General features: G+C 35.5%; 2 long non-coding RNA genes across 2 annotated transcripts; both read left to right on the top strand.

Moving 5' to 3' along the window:
* The first annotated feature begins 17,626 nt into the window (after window positions 1–17,626).
* Window positions 17,627–18,865, top strand: LOC139124049 (uncharacterized). The gene is made up of 3 exons (XR_011549848.1): window positions 17,627–17,782; window positions 18,065–18,131; window positions 18,727–18,865. It is a non-coding gene; the product is annotated as an uncharacterized lncRNA (long non-coding RNA).
* Window positions 18,866–21,647: 2,782 nt separating this feature from the next.
* On the top strand, window positions 21,648–23,271 carry LOC139124050 (uncharacterized). Its single transcript, XR_011549849.1, has 3 exons — window positions 21,648–22,012; window positions 22,814–22,938; window positions 23,179–23,271. It is a non-coding gene; the product is annotated as an uncharacterized lncRNA (long non-coding RNA).
* Window positions 23,272–23,563: the final 292 nt, after the last annotated feature.

Consider the following 23,563-nt stretch of genomic DNA (forward strand, 5'->3'; position numbering starts at 1 on the left):
GAGAGAGAGAGAGAGAGAGAGAGAGAGAGAGAGAGAGAGAGAGAGGAGAGAGTGTGTGTGAGAGTGTTCATGTCAAGCACTCGACCTATGTTAATATTGAACGGGAATGAAAGTTAGGGCCCTTAAATACACTTTGAATCCACTACACCCAGTAGGGCGATGTTTGTATCGAATTTATACCAATGTCACGACTGTCCGATATTGAAGCAAAAGAAAATTATATTATAATAAAATAGGTGAAGTAATTGGACATTAAATACATTTGAATATTGAAAGTTTATTCATTCATGAAACACCGATTGTATAAAGGGCTCTATTAGCCTACATTTTTTGGGTTTAGTCCAAGCAGGAGAGGAACGACCAGGACTGAACAGAAGTGTAATGAATTTCTCAGAAATCTCCGTCACATCATACGTGAAATTCAATGGACATGATAACGTTCCTGTTATGAACGAGATGTCTATGTGTCTATGGGTCAGAATACCAGAACCCGAAGATGGACATATCTATACATTTGTTTCATACGCAACATACAGTGACGACAACATGATTGCTATGGAACACCCATATAAGACAGATAACACTAGTACGTACAGGTTGCTTGCTACTTTGAGTGGAAGGAAATATTGGTTTACACTCAGAGAGGATGAATTCATTTCTTGGACGTTCTGGTGTTTTACCTGGAAATTGCAGTCAGGAGACTGCTTCCTCTATATTAATGGACATCAATTAAGAAGTAGTGGAGAAGATAATAAGATAAATCCTACCGAAATTGAAGGCGGTGGTGTTCTGATACTGGGTCAAGATCAAGACTTGGTTGGCGACGGATTCGACCTAAAGCAAGCCTTTCGGGGATATATGACTGAGTTTAATCTGTGGAATCGATTCTTCAGGCAGCAAGAAATACAGCTTTTGATGATGAGTACATGTGACTTCCGGAATAAAGACATCATTGTCTCTTGGCAATGGTCAACGTTTGAATTATTCGATGTGGCAAAACAAGAAAATAATGATTGGGGTGTGAAATGTAAGTACTGGATATTAACAATTTTGTAGTGGCAAATATCTGAATACTGATGTGCTCATATTTCATGCATGCTCATGAACGATGAGATTAGGGATATTTATATTGTATCACTTAATACATCTTAAAACCTCTAAACTTGTAAAAATTATAATATTGATAACTGTAGTGATGAAAGTACTCACTAAGAACACAATAACATCAACAACAAGAATAATAACAATAATAATGATGTTATCTTTATTTCGTTGTTGTTATTGTTGCTGATCTTGTCGTTCTTGTGTTCATTACTTTTAGAAAATAGGGTAAGTCACATATGTTACCATGAATGGAAGTGGGTTCAGTCACGATCCCAAATATCATTACTTGATAAATCATACTATATTCTGAAGGGCCTCCAATTGCGAATAATCACTTTCGATTTTATGGGGTAAACTACGGTTCCACCGACACGTTTGTGTGAGCATAAATACAATAAAATTGTCCCCAGATTGTTATTTGAAGTAATACGAAACATTTTGACACTTTAATGCAAAGATATTTGAAGTTTTCGTATGGAGAGTTGAGTAAACGACTTAAATGACTTCCTTTTTTCAGATGAAGGGTCAATTAGTTTCAGGAACCGACAGTAATAAATGTGATTGTAGTTAGTCAAGGGCTTAATACTGAGCCATCAATTAACACATGATACATCTAGCTAGGTTTTAATGTTAGCAATCAATTGGCTACGCGCTGGTCCACGAATACATTTTTCTATAGCTCTGTGAAGTTCCATACAGTGGCAGTTTCAGAACTCTACTTTAATGTAACCATGTTTGGCAGAAATTTAATCTTCATAAATTTGAATTCTGTCAAGGAATCGTTTTTACTTATTACTATACATGTCAAAATGATTGCAAAAATATGCACTAACAATAATTTTCTTTTCAGACTTTAAGAACATTGCTGTGAATAAGACAACTGGTGTATATCCAGATTTAGAAATACAAAACCAGACTAGACTAGTACCAGACTTTGACCCGCAGGTCCTGGTGGACAAAGATCGCGGAACATGCTCACCCCAACAAAGTCAAGAGCCGTTGGTGATAGAAGTCGATCTTGGAACTATTTATACAATTTTCTCAATCGTTGTCATGTTGCCAAATAACACAGACGTAAATGGATCAGGTATGTTATTCAATGTACGAAATTAAATCCCTGAATTATGACTTACATTATTGCTCATTTTATGTATTGGTAAAATGCGAAACTGTCAAAAACAAAGATCGAAAATGAAAATCCTTTCATCTATCTTATTTTGTTGCAAAATGATGACAGATAACAGCAAAAGAAAACATCATAGGGTGCTTCTGATAATGACATTTGCGATGTCTACAGTGCTTAACGCACGAAAGATCCATGGCCATCAATGCATATATTACGTGTAGTACAAGCTATACCTCAGGACACGATCGTGATTTTGTTGCTGCAATTTGCCCTCCTGGCGTCGGGCAAATCGTCACCTGCTCTCGGGCACATAAACCCATGTATTCAGGCAATAATATATAATATTTCCGATTTGTACCTGCCAGTGAGATTCACAGATCATGATCGTGTCCGGCGGCACCAGTGCGAGTTTCGGAGACAATGTAATATACTAGGGAAAGTAAAACTTTCGTTTAGGTTGTTGTAAAGAAGTTTAACACAACAGAGCAGACGATGAAAATACCTAATGTTTGAAATGTTTTATTCGTACAGCAACAAAATCACGATCGAGTTACGACGCTACAGCTTACAGTGTACTCACTTCACGTTTTCCCTAATCCGCCCATAAATTCCTTTCTAAGATGGTAAATTCGGCATATTTGACGACTGAGGTTATGTATAATTCTTGGAGATAAACTAAATGGTACGGCTATTATGTCCACTGTGCATTCATAGATGTCACAGAGCTGCTTGCTCGAGTTTGAAATCGCACGTTTTGACCCGATTTTGGCCGGCCTCATAACTTTCGCGAAGGCATGAGTATATGTTTTAAAACACGAAAACAGAATCATCCTACACACTCCAGCTTACTTTTCACATCCACTGCCATTTCAAACTAAAAATAAAACTCTTCTTCAAAGTAACAAAACCTGTTTCGACATCTTAATATTTAAATTGTTCGCTTTAAAAGTGTGGCATAAACCCTACTTTGAAGTGGAATGGCCAATGGCGGAATAATATCAAGAACTGATACTGTTGTCATCACTCTTTAGCAACCAACTTTTTATTAGTACAGTGATGAGCAAGCAAGGTCGATTTCAGTTGATTTCGACGCTAATTTCGGAACGTCCGTAGGAAAACAGTCATAACCAAAGCATGCATGTATGGTAAAGGGGTTATTACACGAAGTTTGGGCGATACCGCGTCGTATTCTCGTGATGTGTCCGCATTTTGACTCGTTGCTGCGCAACTCGTCAACAATACGGACACATCACTCGAATACGACGCGGTATTGCCCAAACTTCGTGTAATAACCCCTAAATATATTATATATATATATATATATATATATATATATATATATATATATATATATATATATATATATATATATATATATATATATATATATAATAAACAAATTACTTCAAGTACAAAGTAATGAAATTTAGATTTCATTACCTTCTACTTGAAGTAATTTGTTTATTTATAACGCTCTGCTTTAGCATCGAGCACTGTAATTTGCCACGAGGACATCTGTATACTTATATATATATATATATATATATATATTATATATATATATATATATATATATATATATAACAAAAATTTACTTCAAGTACAAAGAAATAATATGTTTTACTTAATCTTCATGCATCCTTCAATATTCAGACAGAAGTTCACTACAGGAAGAAATTGATGGCAGTACAGTCGGAATAATATCAAGAACTGATAGGGTTGTCATCACTCTTTAGCAACCAACTTTTTATTAGTACGGGTCGATTTTCAATTGGTATCATTTTACATTATTAGTAAGGTAGTCATTATTATTTGAGGTGTTTAGCTGATTCTTACGATTGCAGGAATTGGTTTGATGTCATATTATGAAATTTATAGGATTCGATAAAGAAAAAGTTTAGCTTCATATTGCAACATCACTAGTATCGACGGGTTTTATATCCATGTTTTGCAAATTGATGCTTTTTCGGTAAATTTAGTAGGGCTCCGTTTTTCATGAAAAGATGCACAACATGCTAACGAGCCCTGTTTTACTTGTTTACTTGTTACTTCACGGCGACGTGGTATAACTTTGAAGGACATAAACAGTTGGAAATGGATTTTCAAGCGAAGAGTCAACGTAACTTGGCTTGAATTAAGGCGCTGTTTCTTCCATGACATAAGATCCAAAGAACTATATTGTTTCCGACAGTGACGGTCCGATGTAATACACTCGGGTCAGTCACAATCAGGTGCTCTAGACATATTTCGTCATGTTACGCTCTAATATAAAAAATGTTGAGCAAAATTTAATGAAACAATGTTCTTAATATGAAACAACCAGTAGAACCAAACAGGCCCCATCGAAAAAATGGAGTTTTTGTGATGATTTTGAGCTGAGTAGTGAAAAAAGTACCCTAAAAATGGGTCAAAATGGGCGTTACGCTGTTTCATCTGAAAAAGCACATTTTTAACTCACTTTTTGAAACTGTTAGATTAATTTTTTCGATTATTCAGAATATTTAAAGTATCACATAGCATTTCTTCTTTCTTTTGCAAGTTATTTCATCTTAATACATGGATTTGAATGGAAATGGCGTGATAACAAGTGAAATTGGTGTGTCGTTACACTTTTTATATTTTGACAACAGCATTGATTTATCTCTCTATTATCACTTGGAAAACATTACCCTAGAATGTTTCCTAAAACATCTATTTGATTGGAAGACCAACTGTGATTAGTTGGTACTAAATGTTTATAGGGTCAACGTATTGATTATGAATTACAAATCACGAAACTTGCCCACATTTTTTGTCCCAAAATTTTGTAGTGTCCGTGACACCCTCATAACTTTCAGCCATATTCAGATAGTAGAGATCTGATGTCATTAGCCAAAGTGGCCCTGTTTGCCTTCCTTATGTGTTATAAAAATATAATCCATTTACCACTTGTATTGTTTCAGTATATCAAAAAGGGGCCAAATGTAGTGTCCGTGACAGCCGTAGTGTCCGTGACACCAAATCCATACATTACTTGTTACAGTGATTTAAGCTGGTAATTCTATTGTTTACCAGCTGAAGTTACATTTTTATAAGAGAGTAACTTAGTTTTTGAGTAAGACATCAAATGAAATATATTAAACCAGTGAAAGATGTTTTTTCTACCTTTTAAGATTGTAATGTTAAAAAACTGCCCTATGAAATAACGGTATAGGGTTTAAAAAAAGGAACAGAAATAGTGTTATCAGTTATTTCCCAATATAACTTTAAGATAGAAATGTTATTTATAGTGAAATTAAGGCATAACACTGAACAAACTAATTTACTTTCATATTAAACCACTTTCCATTTGCAACTGGCTTCATGTCACGGACACTACACCTAACAAGTGGTTAACCATTTTTTACTGCATTTACATTTAAATTCACCTGACATCTGAAGTAAACTTCATAGACCATAATAAATCCTTTTAAAAACAAAAGAAAATGTGTTTTTGAATTTATAAGGGGGAAAGTGGTTGCAAATCTGACTATTTATGATGATGCTGCAGTAGTGTTAGCCCCAGTACAGATCTCTGTCAACAGTGATGCATATAAGGGGAGGGTTTATGTCCCTTCAAATTATTTTTCTGTTTTAACCCTTTGTTTGCATTATAAGGCTGTATTATTAGTGTTTGATGAAATTTCAATCGTGTGTTGTTTGTTAAGGGAAAGCTATGGCGATATATAAGAAGTGTAAGTGGTTGCACATTTGACTATTTATCATGGTGCTGCAGTAGAGTTGGCTCCGTTACGGATCTTTATCAACAGTGATGTATATAAGGGGAGGGTTTATATCCCTTAAAATTATTTTTCTGTTTTAAGCCTTGTTTGCATTATAAGGCTGTATTATAAGTGTTTGATGAAATTTCAATCGTGTGTTGGTTGTTAAGGGAAAGCTATGGTGAGACATAGTCGGATCTATCATGTGGTGTCTATTGAATGCTGTGATCCTGAAATCTGTTTGGAAACCCAAGTGTGTGGTTTCTCCTCAGTAACAAAGTTCTGTCTTTCCTAAGTTGTTGTGTCAGATATTTTGTTGTTTTTGTTATACTTGTTGATGTTAATGTTTTCACGTGTTATTGGCTTCAAATAACATCAATATTTCTATATTTTTATCTTGTGTTGAGATTATTGTTAACGTTTTGTCCCTTTTTGTGAACTTTGTTTTGACAAGTGTGTCTTTTATGTTCTTGTTTCTTTTTGTGGGTTATTGTTGGGTGGTTTGGGAAAAGGATTTTTAATGTTTCGTCCTTTTCAAGTTCCTGCCAGTATTTTGCAAGACTTTCTTTCAAGTCTTTGGCTATTCAACAATGAATTCTACCACCAAATATGTGGCTGTTTAATGGGCTGAAATGCATTGCTGGGGATTGCCATGATTGCATTTCATAAACTGGAAATGGAAATCATCTCTGAATACCAAAATGTGATTCACTTTTGGAAAAGATTCAGAAATGACATTTTCATAATTTTTACTGGAACACAAAACCAACTGGCAGAGTTTAGCCATAGAATAAACAAAATGCACCCAACATTTAAATTTACAGTTAAGAAATCACTAGAAAAAAATAACATTTCTCGACGTCAAAATTTTGAAGTGCCCAAGGCACAACCAAGAAAATATTTTGGATATTAAAACCCACACAAAACTAATTGGAACATTCCAATACCTGCACAGAGAATCATGTTACCCAAATCAAATTTTAAAGGACTAATTGAAGGTGAAATTCTCAGATACTTCTGTACATGCAATGACCCAAACGATTTCAAGGAGATAGTTGATTTCTTTACAAGCAAATTAATTTACAGAGAATACACGGAAAAAGGAATAACTAGAATTACAACAGAAATCAAACACAGGAATTGAACTCAACAAAAAGTACAAGAAAAATAAAGAAGGAAACAACAAATAATCTAATCTTCACAACAACATATAGGCCATACATTAAAACAAAAGACTTGAAAGAAAGTCTTGCAAAATATTGGGAGGAACTTGAAAAGGACGAAACATTAAAAACCCTTTTCCCTGAACCCCAATAACAGCCTACAAAAGAAACAAAAACATAAAAGACACACTTGTCAAAAACAAAATTCACAAAAAAATCTCAACACAAGATAAAAATATGGAAATATTGGCTTTATTTTTTTAAGCCAATAACACATGAAAACGACAACAAGAACAAGCATATAAAAATCAAAATATCTGACACCAACTTAGGAAAGACAGGACTTTGCGACTGAGGAGAAACCACACACTTGGGTTTTGAAACATTGATTTCAGGATCACAGCATTCAAAAGACACCCCATGCTAGATCCGATACAGCCTGATCCGACTATGTCTCGCCATAGCTTTCCATAAACAAGCAACACACGACTGAAATTTTATCAAACACAAATAATACAACCTTATAATGCAAACAAGGGGATAAAACTGAAAAATAACATCACGGGCCATAAATCCTCCCCTTATATACATCACTATTGACAAAGATCCATAATGGAGCCTATACTACTGCAGTAACGGCGCCATAAATAGTCAGATTTGCAACCTCTTTCCCCCTTACACACAATAGATGCTGACCAAATACTTAAAATACTCCTGTCACCTACAAATATCACTATGAGTGGCAAGAGAGTATTATATTATACTCTTCATGGCTTTAATTAGACTTCTGATATAGAGAATTCGGGTTTAATATTGACAGTTAAAACTGATAAAGAAGTTGTCCCTTTGAGTATTCAAATGTGTAGCGTCCGTGACGCTACTGAAATGCAGATCACAATAATGTGTTGGAGACCAAATGTTCAGTAAATCATTTACTGTTCACTTTATAGTGTTACTAGGACAGTTTTGCATTGTATAGCATTTTCTACCTACCAGTTATCATTGTCTACATACCAGTTATCTCAAGAATTTTTGCATTCAGCGTTGTATTTCTGATAAAATTTTCTGGTTATTGAAAAAAAACCAGTACTACAAATATTCTTTATGTCAAACTTCCTTAATAATATGTTTTTGATTTGTTTGTAATCAATTCTTGTCATAATTTTACTGTTTTTACAGGTTTACTGGTTATAAAAACAATAGTTTGTTTCACACACATATTCCTGAATGTGTAGTGTCCGTGACGCTTTTACCATACTACAAAAATGACTAGAAAACTAACAAAAAATGAGCAAAATTTTGCTGCAAATACTATTAATGTTTTCTAAAGACTTCAACAATTGCAGTAAAAAATAATTTAAATGTACTAAAGGGCAAATCTGTAAACTAGAGGAATCATAAGCTCATGGGGAGAAAAAAATGAAAAATTCTTTTTTTTTCGTAACAAATCATTTTGCAGGAAATCATGCAAAGCTGGGTAAAATCCTGATACATTCACCTTATTTTCTACAACAGATGTATATATTTTCTGGTTAAACTTTTAAAAAGAATATTTGTACAAATGTTGTATAGTCTACTATGTTATTTCTCCATCAACTCATAATATTTTGTAGTGTCCGTGACGGTGTGTCAACACAATAAAGAACTGGTTGCCATGGAAATACTGAGAAAGTTTGGTTCACAACTTTTCAAGCAAATATGTACCAAACCTTAAGCTTTGTGAATTTAGTAAATTTAGATATGTGTCTACAAGATGAAATTTTGACAAAAGTGAAACACTCTAGAGCACCCTGATTGTGACTGAGCCGACTGTCAATTTTTGTAGCAGTAGCAGTAGCGAGCATCGTACTCTTGATGTGAATGAAACTAGACCGGTACCTGCCATTAGTTTGAGTATTCGCAGGGTATTTCTTGGATGTACTGCGGGTTAACCGATTATCACACCATCTACGCGACAGCCTGCTGAAATTATTTCTTCAGTTTGTTTTAATGATATTTATTGGCCCGCAGAATTGAGCAAGTCCACAAAGAAAACTGAGATGGCATAGCACCTTTATCGGTAGGGCAGGGATCTGCTGTCAAAAAGGTGAACCTGTCTAAGAAGACTAAATTTATATCTGATTGACATTTTTGATAACACCTCAACCCTTCACCTAACCAGTCTTCTGCGATCAATAGCACGTCGTAACCCAGATATGAAGGCTAAGAAAACTGCAATGCCTGTGTTATGTAGCGGGGTCGATGGTTAAACTTTAGTTTACTAAGCTACGTTTCATAATTTAGATTTCCTTGCACGCCTCTCCTATCACTGTCACTGTACTCCTATGCACCGTTAGGGAAAATTACCCAAGAACAAAAGACAATCTTTATCGAATTCTCTCAATTTCATAATATGACATCAAATCAATTCCAGCAATCGTAAGAATCAGCTAAACACCTCAAATAATAATCACTACCTTACTAATAGGGTAATATGATACCAATTGATGTCGATTTCAAAAGGACTACAGTAAGATATTGATAAAATGTTCGCAGAGTCGTTGATGCTTCAAACTCAAATAGAACTTTATTAAAGAGGTCAATGATGTATGTGCCTTGTATGGTGTTCATTAATGGGCATAGTCTGGCTCTTCCTTCTTGTTAGCTTCAGCTGATGATCTCTTAACACTGTCTCGGACTAGATGTTTAGGTTCCAACAAAGATGTGAAAATTGTAATTGATTGTGTTGGAATATTTCAGTTTTATGTTACTTATGCTGTACACTTTTTAAACAGTCCTGTAAAAGTTTTGACTGTTGACCTCACATTAGTTCTACACGGTTCTCTGTGGAAAGATTAGTCACCTAAAGCTGTGTTTGTTTTTTATCGTAGATATAAACGTCGCCATTTCAATAGACAGTCACATCTACATTAACGCATCAATCCATTCATGTAAAAGACGCAGCAGTGATGATTGTGCCGACGTGGTATATTCATGTGGCAACCATTCTGGGCGATATGTGACTGTTTGGTTGCCTAATCCAAATTTCACCAGAGTCTGCGATGTTGTGGTACGTGGCGGTAAGTTCACTTCATCAATTAAACAAGAACGAACAAAAAACTAAAAAAGAAAACTTGTAAACATCGTAATAACCTTTCCAAGACCTTAAAGACATCGGTTGTGAAACCTTTTCTGCACTCGCTATGGAAACTACTTTGTAGCGGCATGACTCTAAATTTTAAATAGTAAAGATGCAGGTTCATTATTGAAATAAATTTTTCTTTGATACAAACTAGTTATTATAGCTTATTGTTTTGTACGTTCCAAGTTCGAATTCAATCGAGAATTTCCTGAATTTTCTACCGAGGGTTAATATCTCTGCTGGTACACAGAATTGTTCCCGAGGCTGTTTTTTTTGCCCAGTTAAGCTATGTTTTCATTGATTTGATTAGATTGTGTGTGATTTTCGATAGCGAGTATGTATGTGGCGGTGCATGGGTGGGACGGATGAAGAAATGTTTAGAAACGTAGCTCAGCAAGTGAAGTACTCTTTTTAACGGTAGGGATTAGGTCGAGCGGTTTCGACCGTGATGTATTCGCTAGGTGATTAGGTACCGTACGTAGTGAGTTTGAATTTCATCAAGGATTTACTAATCGCAGAGTAAGTAAGCAAGCAAGTAAGTAAGTAAGTAAGTAAGTAAGTAAGTAAGTAAGTAAGTAAGTAAGTAAGTAAGTAAGCAAGCAAGCAAGCAAGCAAGCAAGCAAGCAAGTAAGTAAGTAAGTAAGTAAGTAAGTAAGTAAGTAAGTAAGTAAGTAAGTAAGTAAGTAAGTAAGTAAGTAAGTAAGTAAGTAAGTAAGTAAGTAAGTAAGAAATCGAGCGCGTGAGTGAGTGTTAGTGAGTGAACGAAACTTGAACACGATTAGAACTAATTTGGGATAATTTGATCTTCATATTTTTCAAATTTCTCAAAAGTGGTAGGCGCCCAATAGCTGAATGTTCAAATATTACAAATTACTCATAAAACAAGTAGATAACTTAAAAAGAAAAGCAGATGAGCTTACATTTCCAGATTAAACCGACATTACTTCACCATCCAATTATCCCCAATTAGTTCAATTAATGTGAAGAGTAACTTCATAAGACAAATCTATTTTTACAGAGCCGTTGAATTACTGTAGGCGATATGAAGACATTGTAAACTATACATTACCTGGTTCAAACACTGGCCAAGGATGGTGGAATATAACATCTTTGTCAGACATATATCCAAACATCACGTGTAATCCTGAGTCCGGAAGTTCTTTTGAAATTGGAGACACGCTGACGAACTGCACATCACGGTATCTGGATCTTACGTACAATTGTTCCTTCAATGTAACAATACTTGGTAAGTGCTTTGAAAATGAAGTGTACGATTGTAAGTGCATTCGCAATGTAGAGTATTTATTTACCTACACAAAACATTTGCACTCACTAAATCTCGCATTTTGTCCTCATCTACTGCTTGTTTGAACTCTCATTAAAATCTCTACAGAATATTAAGTTTCTACATTGACTTTCTTGTCTTTATGAAACTTTTAACTTAATATTGTATATGCATGCTTTAAGGTAGTATGCGCCTCGAAAGTGAAAGACTTAAACTATTGCTCAAATCCTCCTCAAGAAATCTTTCAACCATACTCTTTCAAAATCAGGAATACAAATCAGGGTCATCAGGCAAATTTTAGTACAAGAGAAACAAATTACCAAAAAATTTACCGATTTTTAAAGTTCAATATAGCCACCATCCTTGCGTCAACTCTGTAAAGAAAAATGATATTTCCGATTTTGATAAAACTGAAACGGTGAAAAGTTTTCTTACTCCAAGAGCTTCAAAATGAAACCCCAGAGTGATAGTTTTAGCAAAGAATTGTAATTGTTTGAGAGTCCGAATACCTATCCCCGAGGCACGTTCTACCTTGTACCTTAAGTCCACAGACAGAATGACAGTAAGGTTGAATGTACAATATCGATAAAGTGAAAGAAATGCTCATAAAGAAGATTAGCTCAAGATATCTCTTACGCTAGTGCGAGCAACAGTTTATAACTGTTGGTATCATGGGCCCAGAGAGAATACAACATCATCGTATGTAATTTATTTTGTTTATTCGCCATTATGGCTTCTGTTGATCATTGTTAAGCGGTTTGACAGACTGACCAACAAATCTCTTTATGCCAAATGTACTTTGGTAAACTTGGAAATTCCGAATATGAAATTCCTTCTGTTGAAGTGACAGTGTTAACTTATTCTCTGCATTCAGTAAATAATTTTGTCGTACTTTTGACCAAACGATCAATTAACAATTTTACATGGAAATTGTACTTTGTAGACTCGGAAAGCCCGAATATGACGTCACCATGCTGCAGCATAGAGGTAAAGCTACCAAATTACGACATCCTGTGTAAATGTCTTCTGGGAGGAACCCACAGCCAAGGACAACTCTGGAACAATTATTCGTAACAGAACTGTTGCACCTGGACATTGTTTTCACAAGGCACTATGGGAGTGACGTATACCTTCATGGATCCATCGGACAATAACGTGTCATGTTCTTTCAATATAACCGTGAGAGGTAAGCAATCAAACTGTAATTATTTTCCTCTTGAGTGCATCGATGCAGCTAGCGAAAGAATGAATTTCTAAATCTTACAAGAATGGTAATGTATTGTACATACTTGAGTATGCGAAATCGAAGGGAGTTATCGCCACTAAAAACTCTGTTCGCTGAGAGATAATGACATGAATTTGACAACTGCATATAACCCAACGTACTTTACCTTATCCCCAGATTATCAAACAAGGAAGTGTCACGTGAAGCTAAGACATTGGAACTCTGTCTGGACAGGCAGTCTTCTACATAATGATGTTCTTACAGTCTCCTGCAAAGCTGGATGGAAACCAGACAGAGATCCACGACTCCGTTGTAACGATGGAGAGTTGAGTGGAACAATGCCAGTCTGTGTTGGTGAGTGACGAATTACATACGATGACGAATTACAAACGATGATGCGCATGACAAGTAATACTTCTTGAAAATTCACTGAATGTATGTCTACGGGAATAATCTGCTTTGCTTATTAATTAGATTACTTTTCGGGCAACGTTTATAATCGTCAAAGCCTGGCAATTTTAAGTTGATTAGAGTTTCTTTTCCATTCATCCAGATTGAAAGGCTGCAGATCAACAGTGATCGAGTCTTTTAGATGAAGATATATGTGGAAGTCGAACATTTTTGCTCACAGCATACTCCATTTATTTCTTGTAGATTTGGACGAATGTTTGGAAAACAAACACGATTGTGATGTAACTATGGGAACTGAATACTGCATAAATACGATCGGAAGCTTCTCATGTCTGTGTGCACAAAATTACAAAAGAGTTAAAGGAAAATGCCAACCTGATATTCCCGAGAATCGTCTAGTAGACGAGAAAAAGTGCACCATAGGTGATATTGTCATTCACTCAAGTTTGCTTTTCAGATGGCACCTAAGTGTACACTTTAAAGCGTTAAAGGTTTTTGATTTAAGGAACAAAGTATAGTTCGGTCGCTGTCTGTCTATCTGTCTGTCTGTCTGTCTGTCTGTCATTGTTTCTTTGTATCCGTCAGATTTTCTCTCTCTCCTCTCTTTGCAACCTGTCTGTCAGTCAGTCAGTCTGTCTGTCTGTCTATCTCCATGAGCATAAACCTATCAAAAGTGGCCATGTTCGACGTATAAACTTCGACAAGTCACCTGAAGCAAAATGTGCTGAACATTTTCCTACCACGTAGCCTTTATTTCATGCAGATTTACATAACGTAAGGAAAAAAACTAAACAATATACAACCTTATTGTGTATGCTTGACAAGCAATATTTTCCACGGAACACTTGTTTCCCTCTCTAATGTCTATTTTGATTGCTATCTGAATAGATCTTCCATAACACGTCTGCGTAATTTTTGTTCAGGAAAGAGTGACTCGTTTTGTCCGAAACAAGTTGACGGATTTGGTATTCTGTGGCCGAACACAAAGGCTTCCTGTAATACTGACTGGCAACTGTGTCCAAATGGAACAAGAGGTGAGTAGCAATCTTTGACATTAAGCGATGCATTCCTTTCAAGAATATTTTATTTAGTCTTGACATATGCTCATTGCATCCCGAAACTGCCAAAAAGAGTTATTGAACTGCAAGAATTATTGAATTTGCAAAATCAATTTGGTGATGTATATATAGTAATTAAGCGGATGTTCCTTTGCATAGTTTGTATCGAAATAGACTGCACGTTATCATTTTTCATCAGAATCACCCAGTATCGACATAATAGTTAGTAGTACATTCTTTCGATAGGAAACTGTATGGGCGTGTATTTGACAAAGCGTGCAAAGGAAAAGTAAATGTACTTATATCTTAAAATCACAGTTCCTGCCACAGAAGGGTATACACATGGATGTGGAATATAGATGTGGGACACATATATAACTTGTACCATCTGGGTGGATATTATGTGCCACCAATAAGTACTGTACACTCTCCAGCGGCATGGGTTACTGCCATGATATTCTCATTTTAAATTGGTTGTCTCTATTTTGGAAATATCCAAAATGGTATTTTTGTAAAAATACAATATTGTAAAAAAGCAGTTTGCAAAAGTTGGTCGACCTTCATTGAACGGACATATACAGCTCGGTACAGTTCATTATAGGTAGTGGGGATGTGTTACACACGCATTTAGCCTTGTATTGGAAGTGAAGCAGAAGATAATTAGAGACATCTCTGGTATTGCAAGGCATAAATTATGCAAAACACTTCCAGTTCTGAAAGCACAGTTTCAAAAGTCCTTGTTGCATTTTAAGATAATCTACATATATTTAACCATTTAAACTAATCCAATACCAAATCTTCCCCTGAATTTTCGTCCCAAATACTTTGACCTAAACCCACTGTGCTCGCTCAGGGGCCCGTTTTTGTACTAGTATAACACTACTCGTAATTGATAACCGACGTCTGCGTGAGCTCTAATTCGCATTAGAACCACGCCTGAACGTACTTCACAAAAATATATAATGTAAGTGTAATTTTGTATACCTCCATCTAGGTCTCGTTCGTAGGAAATGTGATAAGCTCGGACAATGGTCAGCAGTGGACTCTGTGTACTGCAAGTCTGAAGTACTTTCCGAGGTCTTAAATGGGGTAAGGTATTCAAATTGCCATTTAATAGTTGTATTCAAATGCTCGTTTCATTAAAAAAGAATTCAGTCTCGACACATTCAAAAACGGGTTCCTAAAAAGACAACAAGAAAAATTGAACTCTTTTAAAAAATAGCCGACACAAACGCCTGAGGAAACTGTTATACATAAAATCTTGAAAAGACGTGAAGAGGGATAAGGATAATATCTGGTAAGTGCCTGGTGCCGACAAATGAACACAAGCTACAAAACTATGACCAAGTACCATGTTGAATACAAAATTACTGTTATTATTTCTTGCGCGAGTTTCTCTAATGTGATCGAAAACAACGGCATCTGCGACGGTTTATGTGTAACTCTTCACCTGTATCAAGGAGCTCACTGTAGATATTAATTTTCCACACAAATAACAGGCTCCGAACATTTCACTTCTCGCCGAGGCCATCAAACTGATCAACAACACCGCCAGATACCTTTCAAACCAGAATGTCACATTGGCTGGTGACTTACTCATGGCTGTAGATATACTTCACAAACTGGAGGAAAGAAATCCCATGCTAATGAACGGCACCAAAGAGCAAAAGATGACGTACATCAAGGTAAGACTGATTCCATTTTTGTATGCTATGTACTCTAAGAATAAAACTAGGCTTGTTTAATAGGTACGATCAAATTGCCCATAAATCCATTGACAAAAAGAGAGTGTTACACACACGATATTTTATGTTCAATTAGGGACATTTTAGGCACAAAAATATTTCATGACTAATTATGAACTGTGTTTTTAAGCCCCTAGAGTCTTTCTTTCCTGAAGAAAAACAATTTTAAATTATCATATGCATTCAAAAGACGCGATCAGACGATTTCTTTTACTTTTCGATGCACACCCAAAGTAAACAGCTTTGGCGAGAAGCATTGTCTTTACCATTAGAAATCATACCGTGGCGACTTTCATTGTTTTGAGGCCTGATGAGCATATACTGCTAGCATGTTTTCACTTCCTGTTTCTCTAGGCATATGTTGAAGTGGCAGACGTCTTATTGGCTGCAGACAAAGCAACCCCATGGCAAAACATTCATGAGGTGAGTGTTTTCGAACAAACAAAGCCTGCAAAAGATCAGTCATTAGACACTTCGGCATACAAGAGAACCCTTAAACTTTCCTTAACTTATCAAAGTAGAAAAGAAAGTGTTACAAGAGGGATGTTACATTGTCAATGTGTCTATCTTCGAAAGTTGTTGATTAAATTTGCAAATAGAATAAGTACTTCACTGTAAAGCAAATGATATAATGATATGTGTTTCCTGTCCTATGTAACTATATAGTATTTATTTCAGATAAAGTATAGGGAGTAATCTAGCATGGAGTCCTATAGAAATTATAATGTTAGAAGTATCAATAATGATTGCCATAAGATTAAAGTATACACTATAAGCGCTCGAACTTCCCTCCTTGAAGCCATGCGAATGATTTGCGTCGATGCAAAATAAGGAGAAATAATGGCATATTCTCTGCATAATGAGTTTTGATGTAAGTTTGATGGAACGTATCTATTTGTCAATTTGCAGACGCGAGGTGTCGGAGAAGGATCTGTACAAGTTTTTGAGAATCTTGTGCTGTTTGCCGACCATATGAACAGCCTCATACAAATTGATGATGTTAATGTTTACCTTAAATATCAAAACATTGGTAAGAAATTGTTTTTTTTAAAATTTAACATAATAACAAGCTTTAAGAACCTTATTGCGTGAACTGGTAAATAAATATACTTTTGAGTGGTTTATTTGCCAGTTAATTTGATTATTAAGGAATTAACTGTCAGAAAAACAATGATTACCAGATGTTTGAAAATTGACACATACATTTAGAAGATATCATAAACTCAAATTGATTAGGCTACCCGAACTTACTATGGTCATTAATGACGAAGGTTGGCAGTCGCACTGACAAAATGTGCCTCGAAAAATGTTATCGTAACACAGAAATTCCAATCGTAGTTATGACTGATAGGTTTCTTTTACTATGTATGGATGCGAGCAAACTTGCTTCGACAAATCAACGTTTGTCTGTTCTTGCACAATAACAAACACTGCATAGTGACACTGATATAATATTCGTAAGAATGGATGACGCATGCCTTGTGCCATATTCGACCATATGTTGCATTGTTAACGATAGTATAACGCTCATTCCATCGTTCTCAGACTCATGGAATTTTTACCACAGTACTTCTGACCTTCACTTGGTTAATGTGACAGAATCGTATTCAAATCAGGCGATGGCACCAGTATTTTAATATTTTTACAGAATACCAGGCGTTTCAAACCAAAACCATGGATTTGAAGATGGAGTCTTTGTCTCTCAGAGGTCGCAATGGTCGATTGAAGAGAAATACGGAAGAATCAAATGAAGTATTGACAACAAAGTTGACTCTCACATCCGGTGGACCATGGAGCAGTCTCGGTAATAACTGTTTCTGTACTGATAAAACGACGGCAGCTTTAGACCCTCGAGAAAAACTTCCCGTTTTTTTCGAGGGTCTATAGTTATTCGTTTGATTAACATCATTGTATACTTGCACCACATGCGTTTTAATTGTTTTCATTTTCACTTAGATGAGCTTATCATCTCAAAACGGTGTACCTGTTGAACCAGTTCTTTCGCACTGTAGTAGTAATGTGAAATCGATGTAACATTTTGTATGTTGTTTTATCATGGTCTTTGCCTTCTATACCTCGTATTCAGATGTTACAGTGGTTGTGGCACTTGTATATCATAACCCAGTCGGGGTACTACCAGTCAACGTGAAAAAGTAAGTCAGCCTTAATGAATTGATGTTCGAAGGAAATAATTTTTGGAAGTTAATTGTAGTTAGATAGGCTGTAGGACTCTTGAGCTCGTCATAAAACACTACAAGAGACATTAGCTATGTCACTTGGGAATATAATATGCTTTATTCTTGGTTTTGAATCCATGATCTTTCGAATTAAACACTCTCTGCTAACAACGATTTACCATCCAAAATTTCACCAATTGCATATCCATGTCATTTTGGAACACACTATTGCAATCTGCAACAAGTACCACTGATGCGTGTGTGTTGTCCACAACTCAATCTGTTAACATCATATGATTTGTTCACTACGTCAATTTTTGTTGATGATGAAATGACGTTGAACGATTCCAGTTAAATTCTGCTATCCCCTGTGGTGAGCTTTGTGATTGGAGAACATAAACAGTTGCTTTTTGAAATCATTCAATCTGTCTTCAGTTGAAGAGATGTGTGTTATCAACCATTAGTCATCCATTCAATCGATAGTTAAGTATTGCCTGTACAGACTGGATCAGCATATGTTTGGACATATTAACATTACACCTTGTTTTTATTTGTAATGTTTCCTTCGTAGAGTCTTGAAAAAGCAGAGTGGCAATTCAGTGAATTCGAAAAAAGCTATCAACAGTCCCGTTGTGATGGTCAGACCTTACAGTGGAAACAGTGTAAACAAGAAGCATCAATCATTGGTTCTCGATATGCCCCACAAGAAGGTCAGTTCGTCTAATATTCATTCCTTGTGTTTCTTGCATCATGCAATCGTCTGACAAAAATGTTAGCTGCTTCAACTATTGAAGGGTATCTCATAAAACGGCTAAGTCGTACCCATATGCTAGTTTAAAAGTAAGACAAATAATATTTGTTTGTCACTACATCTTTGGACCAGCTCAGTACATTTTAACCGATTGAATTTATCTCTAATAATTACTTGCTGTTATTTTCTAATTGGTAAAATACTAGTTTTTGGCGAATACTAGTCATTCATTAGAGTAGCCGGATTCTGTGGAATTAACTGACCATGGCACATCAAATTTCTTGTCGTTGTTCACAAACATTCATATGATTCTATTATTAAGTGCTAATTCCATGTCTTTTATGAGACACAGCTCATTGGCATCAAAACTAGTGTAAAACATTGTAGCCAAATACGGCACTTCGGTCACTCAAATTATTAGCGAGCGCGTTCTCGGCTTTGACTTATCACAGTTTGGGCACCAATCCTGACGGGTGCATCACGTTGGTGTATCATAAAAGCTAGCGGGTCATGACACCGTTCATGGACGCAAATTTTTTGGGATGTTCGGCCAACAATTCGAAGAGAACTGGCAATAATAAGATGAAATATGCCAACTTTGCTATAACTTGTAATTGTCAGTGTACAGGCTATTCAATACGATAAGCAATCATCCAAATGATTACTTAGCGTATGGAACACCCTGTAGAGTGGCAACTACAGGTCGTAGATTATCAGAGTATATATATATATATATATATATATATATATATATATATATATATATATATATATATATATATATATATATATATAGTGTGTCTGTCTGTCTGTCTGTCTGTCTGTGTGTGTATTTATTAAAAAGGCTGTGTCATATTGCATATTTTGCAGCCTGCACATAAGTCAAGATGTGTGACGATGCAGTTTAATAAACCCAAATTGTAAGTATATCGTTCACAAAATCTATGTCTTTACCTCCCTGTCAGCGGCATACTTTTCATTCAGTCTCTCCAATTCACTTACCAAACTAATTACGTCACTTAATAATAATGCTCACTGCCAGTGTTGTACATATAACAGCGGTCACAGAAGTTCTCACTGATTATTTTACTGCCTTATGGTTGCAGTTGTTAATGCGATAAGATATGACTTTGATTAATCCATCAATAGAAATATAATTTGCACATTAATCCGAATGTACTAATCCATATCAAAACCCTGTCAAAATATTTCTCTAAATACATGGAAATTGCATAATGAGAAAATAATTACAATATGAAATTATGGTGAAGTCATTGATAAATAAACAGTGTGAAAAGTAAAAAAAAAGGATTGCGTACACATCTCTCTTTCCCCCGTTCTCTCTACACACATACATACATACATACATACATACATACATACATACATACATACATACATACATACATATACACACTTGATATATATATATATATATATATATATATATATATATATATATATATATATATATACTTATATGGGTACAGTGCTTCGTGCAACATAAATAAAAATATATCAAGTATGTTTTTACCTATTTATTACTCGAGTTAACGCATTCACGCTGTTGTCAGATATGTAAACTTTATTGTCTTAAATTTGCTTGAGATGCTAAAAATTAGTATCAAGTTAGGTCAAGCCATTTGTGGTGATTAGTTGGATAGAAATCGGACAAGCAAATTTTACTTCGTGTTGGCACCGACAGAACAGCTCAGAATGTTTGTTCAACAAAGGGAACTTATCAGAATTGATAATAAAAGCTTCTTTCTCAGACCAAGTTGCATTTCTGAGATACATTTGAGTAACTGCTCACTTTTGAAGTGTACAGTGTTTAAGATAAAGTGTATATCTATACATCTATCTATATCTATCTCTCCTCAAAGTTATATTCTGATTTATTGTTTATTTGTTTCTGGAGGGTTTGGAAGTTCAACGAAAGCTCGGTCGTCAGATCAAAGTTCACCAAAGATTTCACTTCCTGCCTGTGTTCTCAACCAACCATCGCAGCATTGGACATGACGTTGGGAGAAGGGCCATTGGTTCGTATTCCATCCGATCGACAATATTGCATTCAGCAAGTTAAAATTTGAAACTAACGATGCATGCGATACATTCGCAGTATGTTCATTGTAATATATTCGAACAATGATACTTGAGTTCATCGTAGCTTACGAAAGTTCATGTGGCTTACGGATAAATTGACCCCTCCGACGCACATTATCAAGTAAATTCTAGTTCTATGAGCGCCATTTCACATCTCCTTTCCGGTTACCAATGACCTGCTCAGACACCGCACTGTGTCTAACCTATATACAAGGAGATTACATCATAGGGTTCACACATTATTTAGCGTATTTTCATGTCATTGACCAAAGTCGCTCAAGGCTGGCATTTCAAAATGATACAATAATATTGTAGCCTTTAATAAACCAAGTTCACTAATTTTTTTGGTTACTAATATTCCAGAACAGCGATCAAGTTCATGTCCTGCATACTTGTGTGTATCAGTACATTTCATAATCGTCGAGTACAAGCAATGATGGCGCTCTCTATCCTCATATAGCGGTCGCAGAGGGCGCTGCTAGGTGAAAAAGTATTATTCGCACTACTTTCACAAGTTGCGGGTGTCATTGTGTTGCCTTCTACATTGAAGAGATTCTCATGATTTTTTATAACATCTACTATTAAAAATGCTAAAATTCGCTGACTGGAAAAAGGTATCTTTTCATCCTCTAGCCATTTGCCGTCGCTGCAAGAGATGTTACAATTACGATAGCTAATTGCTTATCATTCCTTCTGACTCTGTTGACAACTGTGTTCATAATTCTATCTGGGTGAGTACATAACTTTAATGATACAATGAACGTTGTCACGACACTGTATATATCAAATTTTGTAGTTCACATACACATCAGATACGCTCATTCTTTATTGTTGTGCGCATGTAGATTCAAAGATCAATATCTAAAACGGTCTTCTAATCAATATCTTTCCATTAAATGACAGTTTGGACACCGATCAGTATTACGTAATTCGTCATTATGTCTATTCCTTCTTACCGATGCCCTTGTTCGTATTTCTCGGCGGAGTGACACAAAACACAATGGTAAGTAATTGTATGTATATACTTTGTATGTATGTATGTATGTATGTATGTATGTATGTATGTATGTATGTATGTATGTATGTATGTATGTATGTGTGTATACTATGTACGTATGTATGTATGTATGTATGTATGTATGTATGTATGTATACTATGTATGTATGTATGTATGTATGTATGTATGTATGTATGTATGTATGTATGTATGTATGTATGTATGTATGTATGTATGTACGTACGTACGTACGTACGTATGTATGTATGTATGTATGTATGTATGTATGTATGTATGTATGTATGTATGTATGTATGTATGTATGTATGTATGTACGTATGTATGTACGTACGTACGTATGTATGTATGTATGTATGTATGTACGTATGTATGTATGTATGTATGTGTGTATACTATGTATGTATGTATGTATGTATGTATGTATGTATGTATGTATGTATGTATGTATGTATGTATGTATGTATGTATGTATGTATGTATGTATGTATGTATGTATGTATGTATGTATGTATGTATGTATGTATGTATGTATGTATGTATGTATGTATGTATGGATGTATGTATGTATGGATGGATGTATGTATGTATGGATGTATGGATGATTGATGGATGGATGGATGGATGGATGGATGGATGGATGCATGGATGGATATATTGATGTATGGATGTCGACAGGCAGGCAGGTAGGTAGTTAGGTTGGTATGTATGTAGGTAAGTAGGTAGGCATGTATGTATATTTGATTGCTGTACACAATTTTATAACTATATCTCTCTACCTCTTCTAGGTCAACAATATTGCTACTGCTGTTATTCAGTTTTCCTTTCTCAGTACCACTGCGTGGACCTTGAATTTATCAATCGAGGCGTACAGACGACTTGCCTGCTATATGTACTCCAGCATACATGGAAAGTAAGCGTATCAACTGACCTTGTTAATTTATTTGTATGTCATATGGCCTTTGAGAGGAATGATATAAGATTCCTATAAGATCATGCTTTACAGTTAATACATTATCACCAGGCTATTATATCTGTGATATCAAAAGCTAAAATCTCAACACAAAGTGTAATTAGGTGATTCCACATTGCAGGAAATTTAATGTCTCCGAAATGATCTTCATTGTCTCAAATTTTCTCTGTATATTTTCAGGTTTATGTACTTCCTCAACGGCTGGTTGGCGCCTCTTTGTCTGATGATAATTTATCTTTGGATCCGGATTGATATCTACAGTGACAGACAAACGTATGCCACATTTATTAACACTTCTGACGGTCATTTTTGGCTTTTTAACTTCATGGTAGAATGTTGCCATGTCCTGCACTGAAAAATAATGGCAGTGACCTAGAGTATCGAGCACTTGAACCAAAATCAGCATCTCCATGGCAGGTTTTATTTCGCTCACTTTCCAAACCTTCGACCGCAAACTAACCGTGTAATGTTAGCCAGGGGAGATATATCAAATAACTCCGAGTTTTCTGCTTTATATTGCCAGTTATGATTTCTTAATGAATGCATACATTCACCTGAATAAATT

Source organism: Ptychodera flava (genome assembly GCF_041260155.1).
Source record: "Ptychodera flava strain L36383 chromosome 23 unlocalized genomic scaffold, AS_Pfla_20210202 Scaffold_23__1_contigs__length_28996876_pilon, whole genome shotgun sequence".
In the NCBI taxonomy this organism is placed as follows: Eukaryota; Metazoa; Hemichordata; class Enteropneusta; family Ptychoderidae; genus Ptychodera; species Ptychodera flava.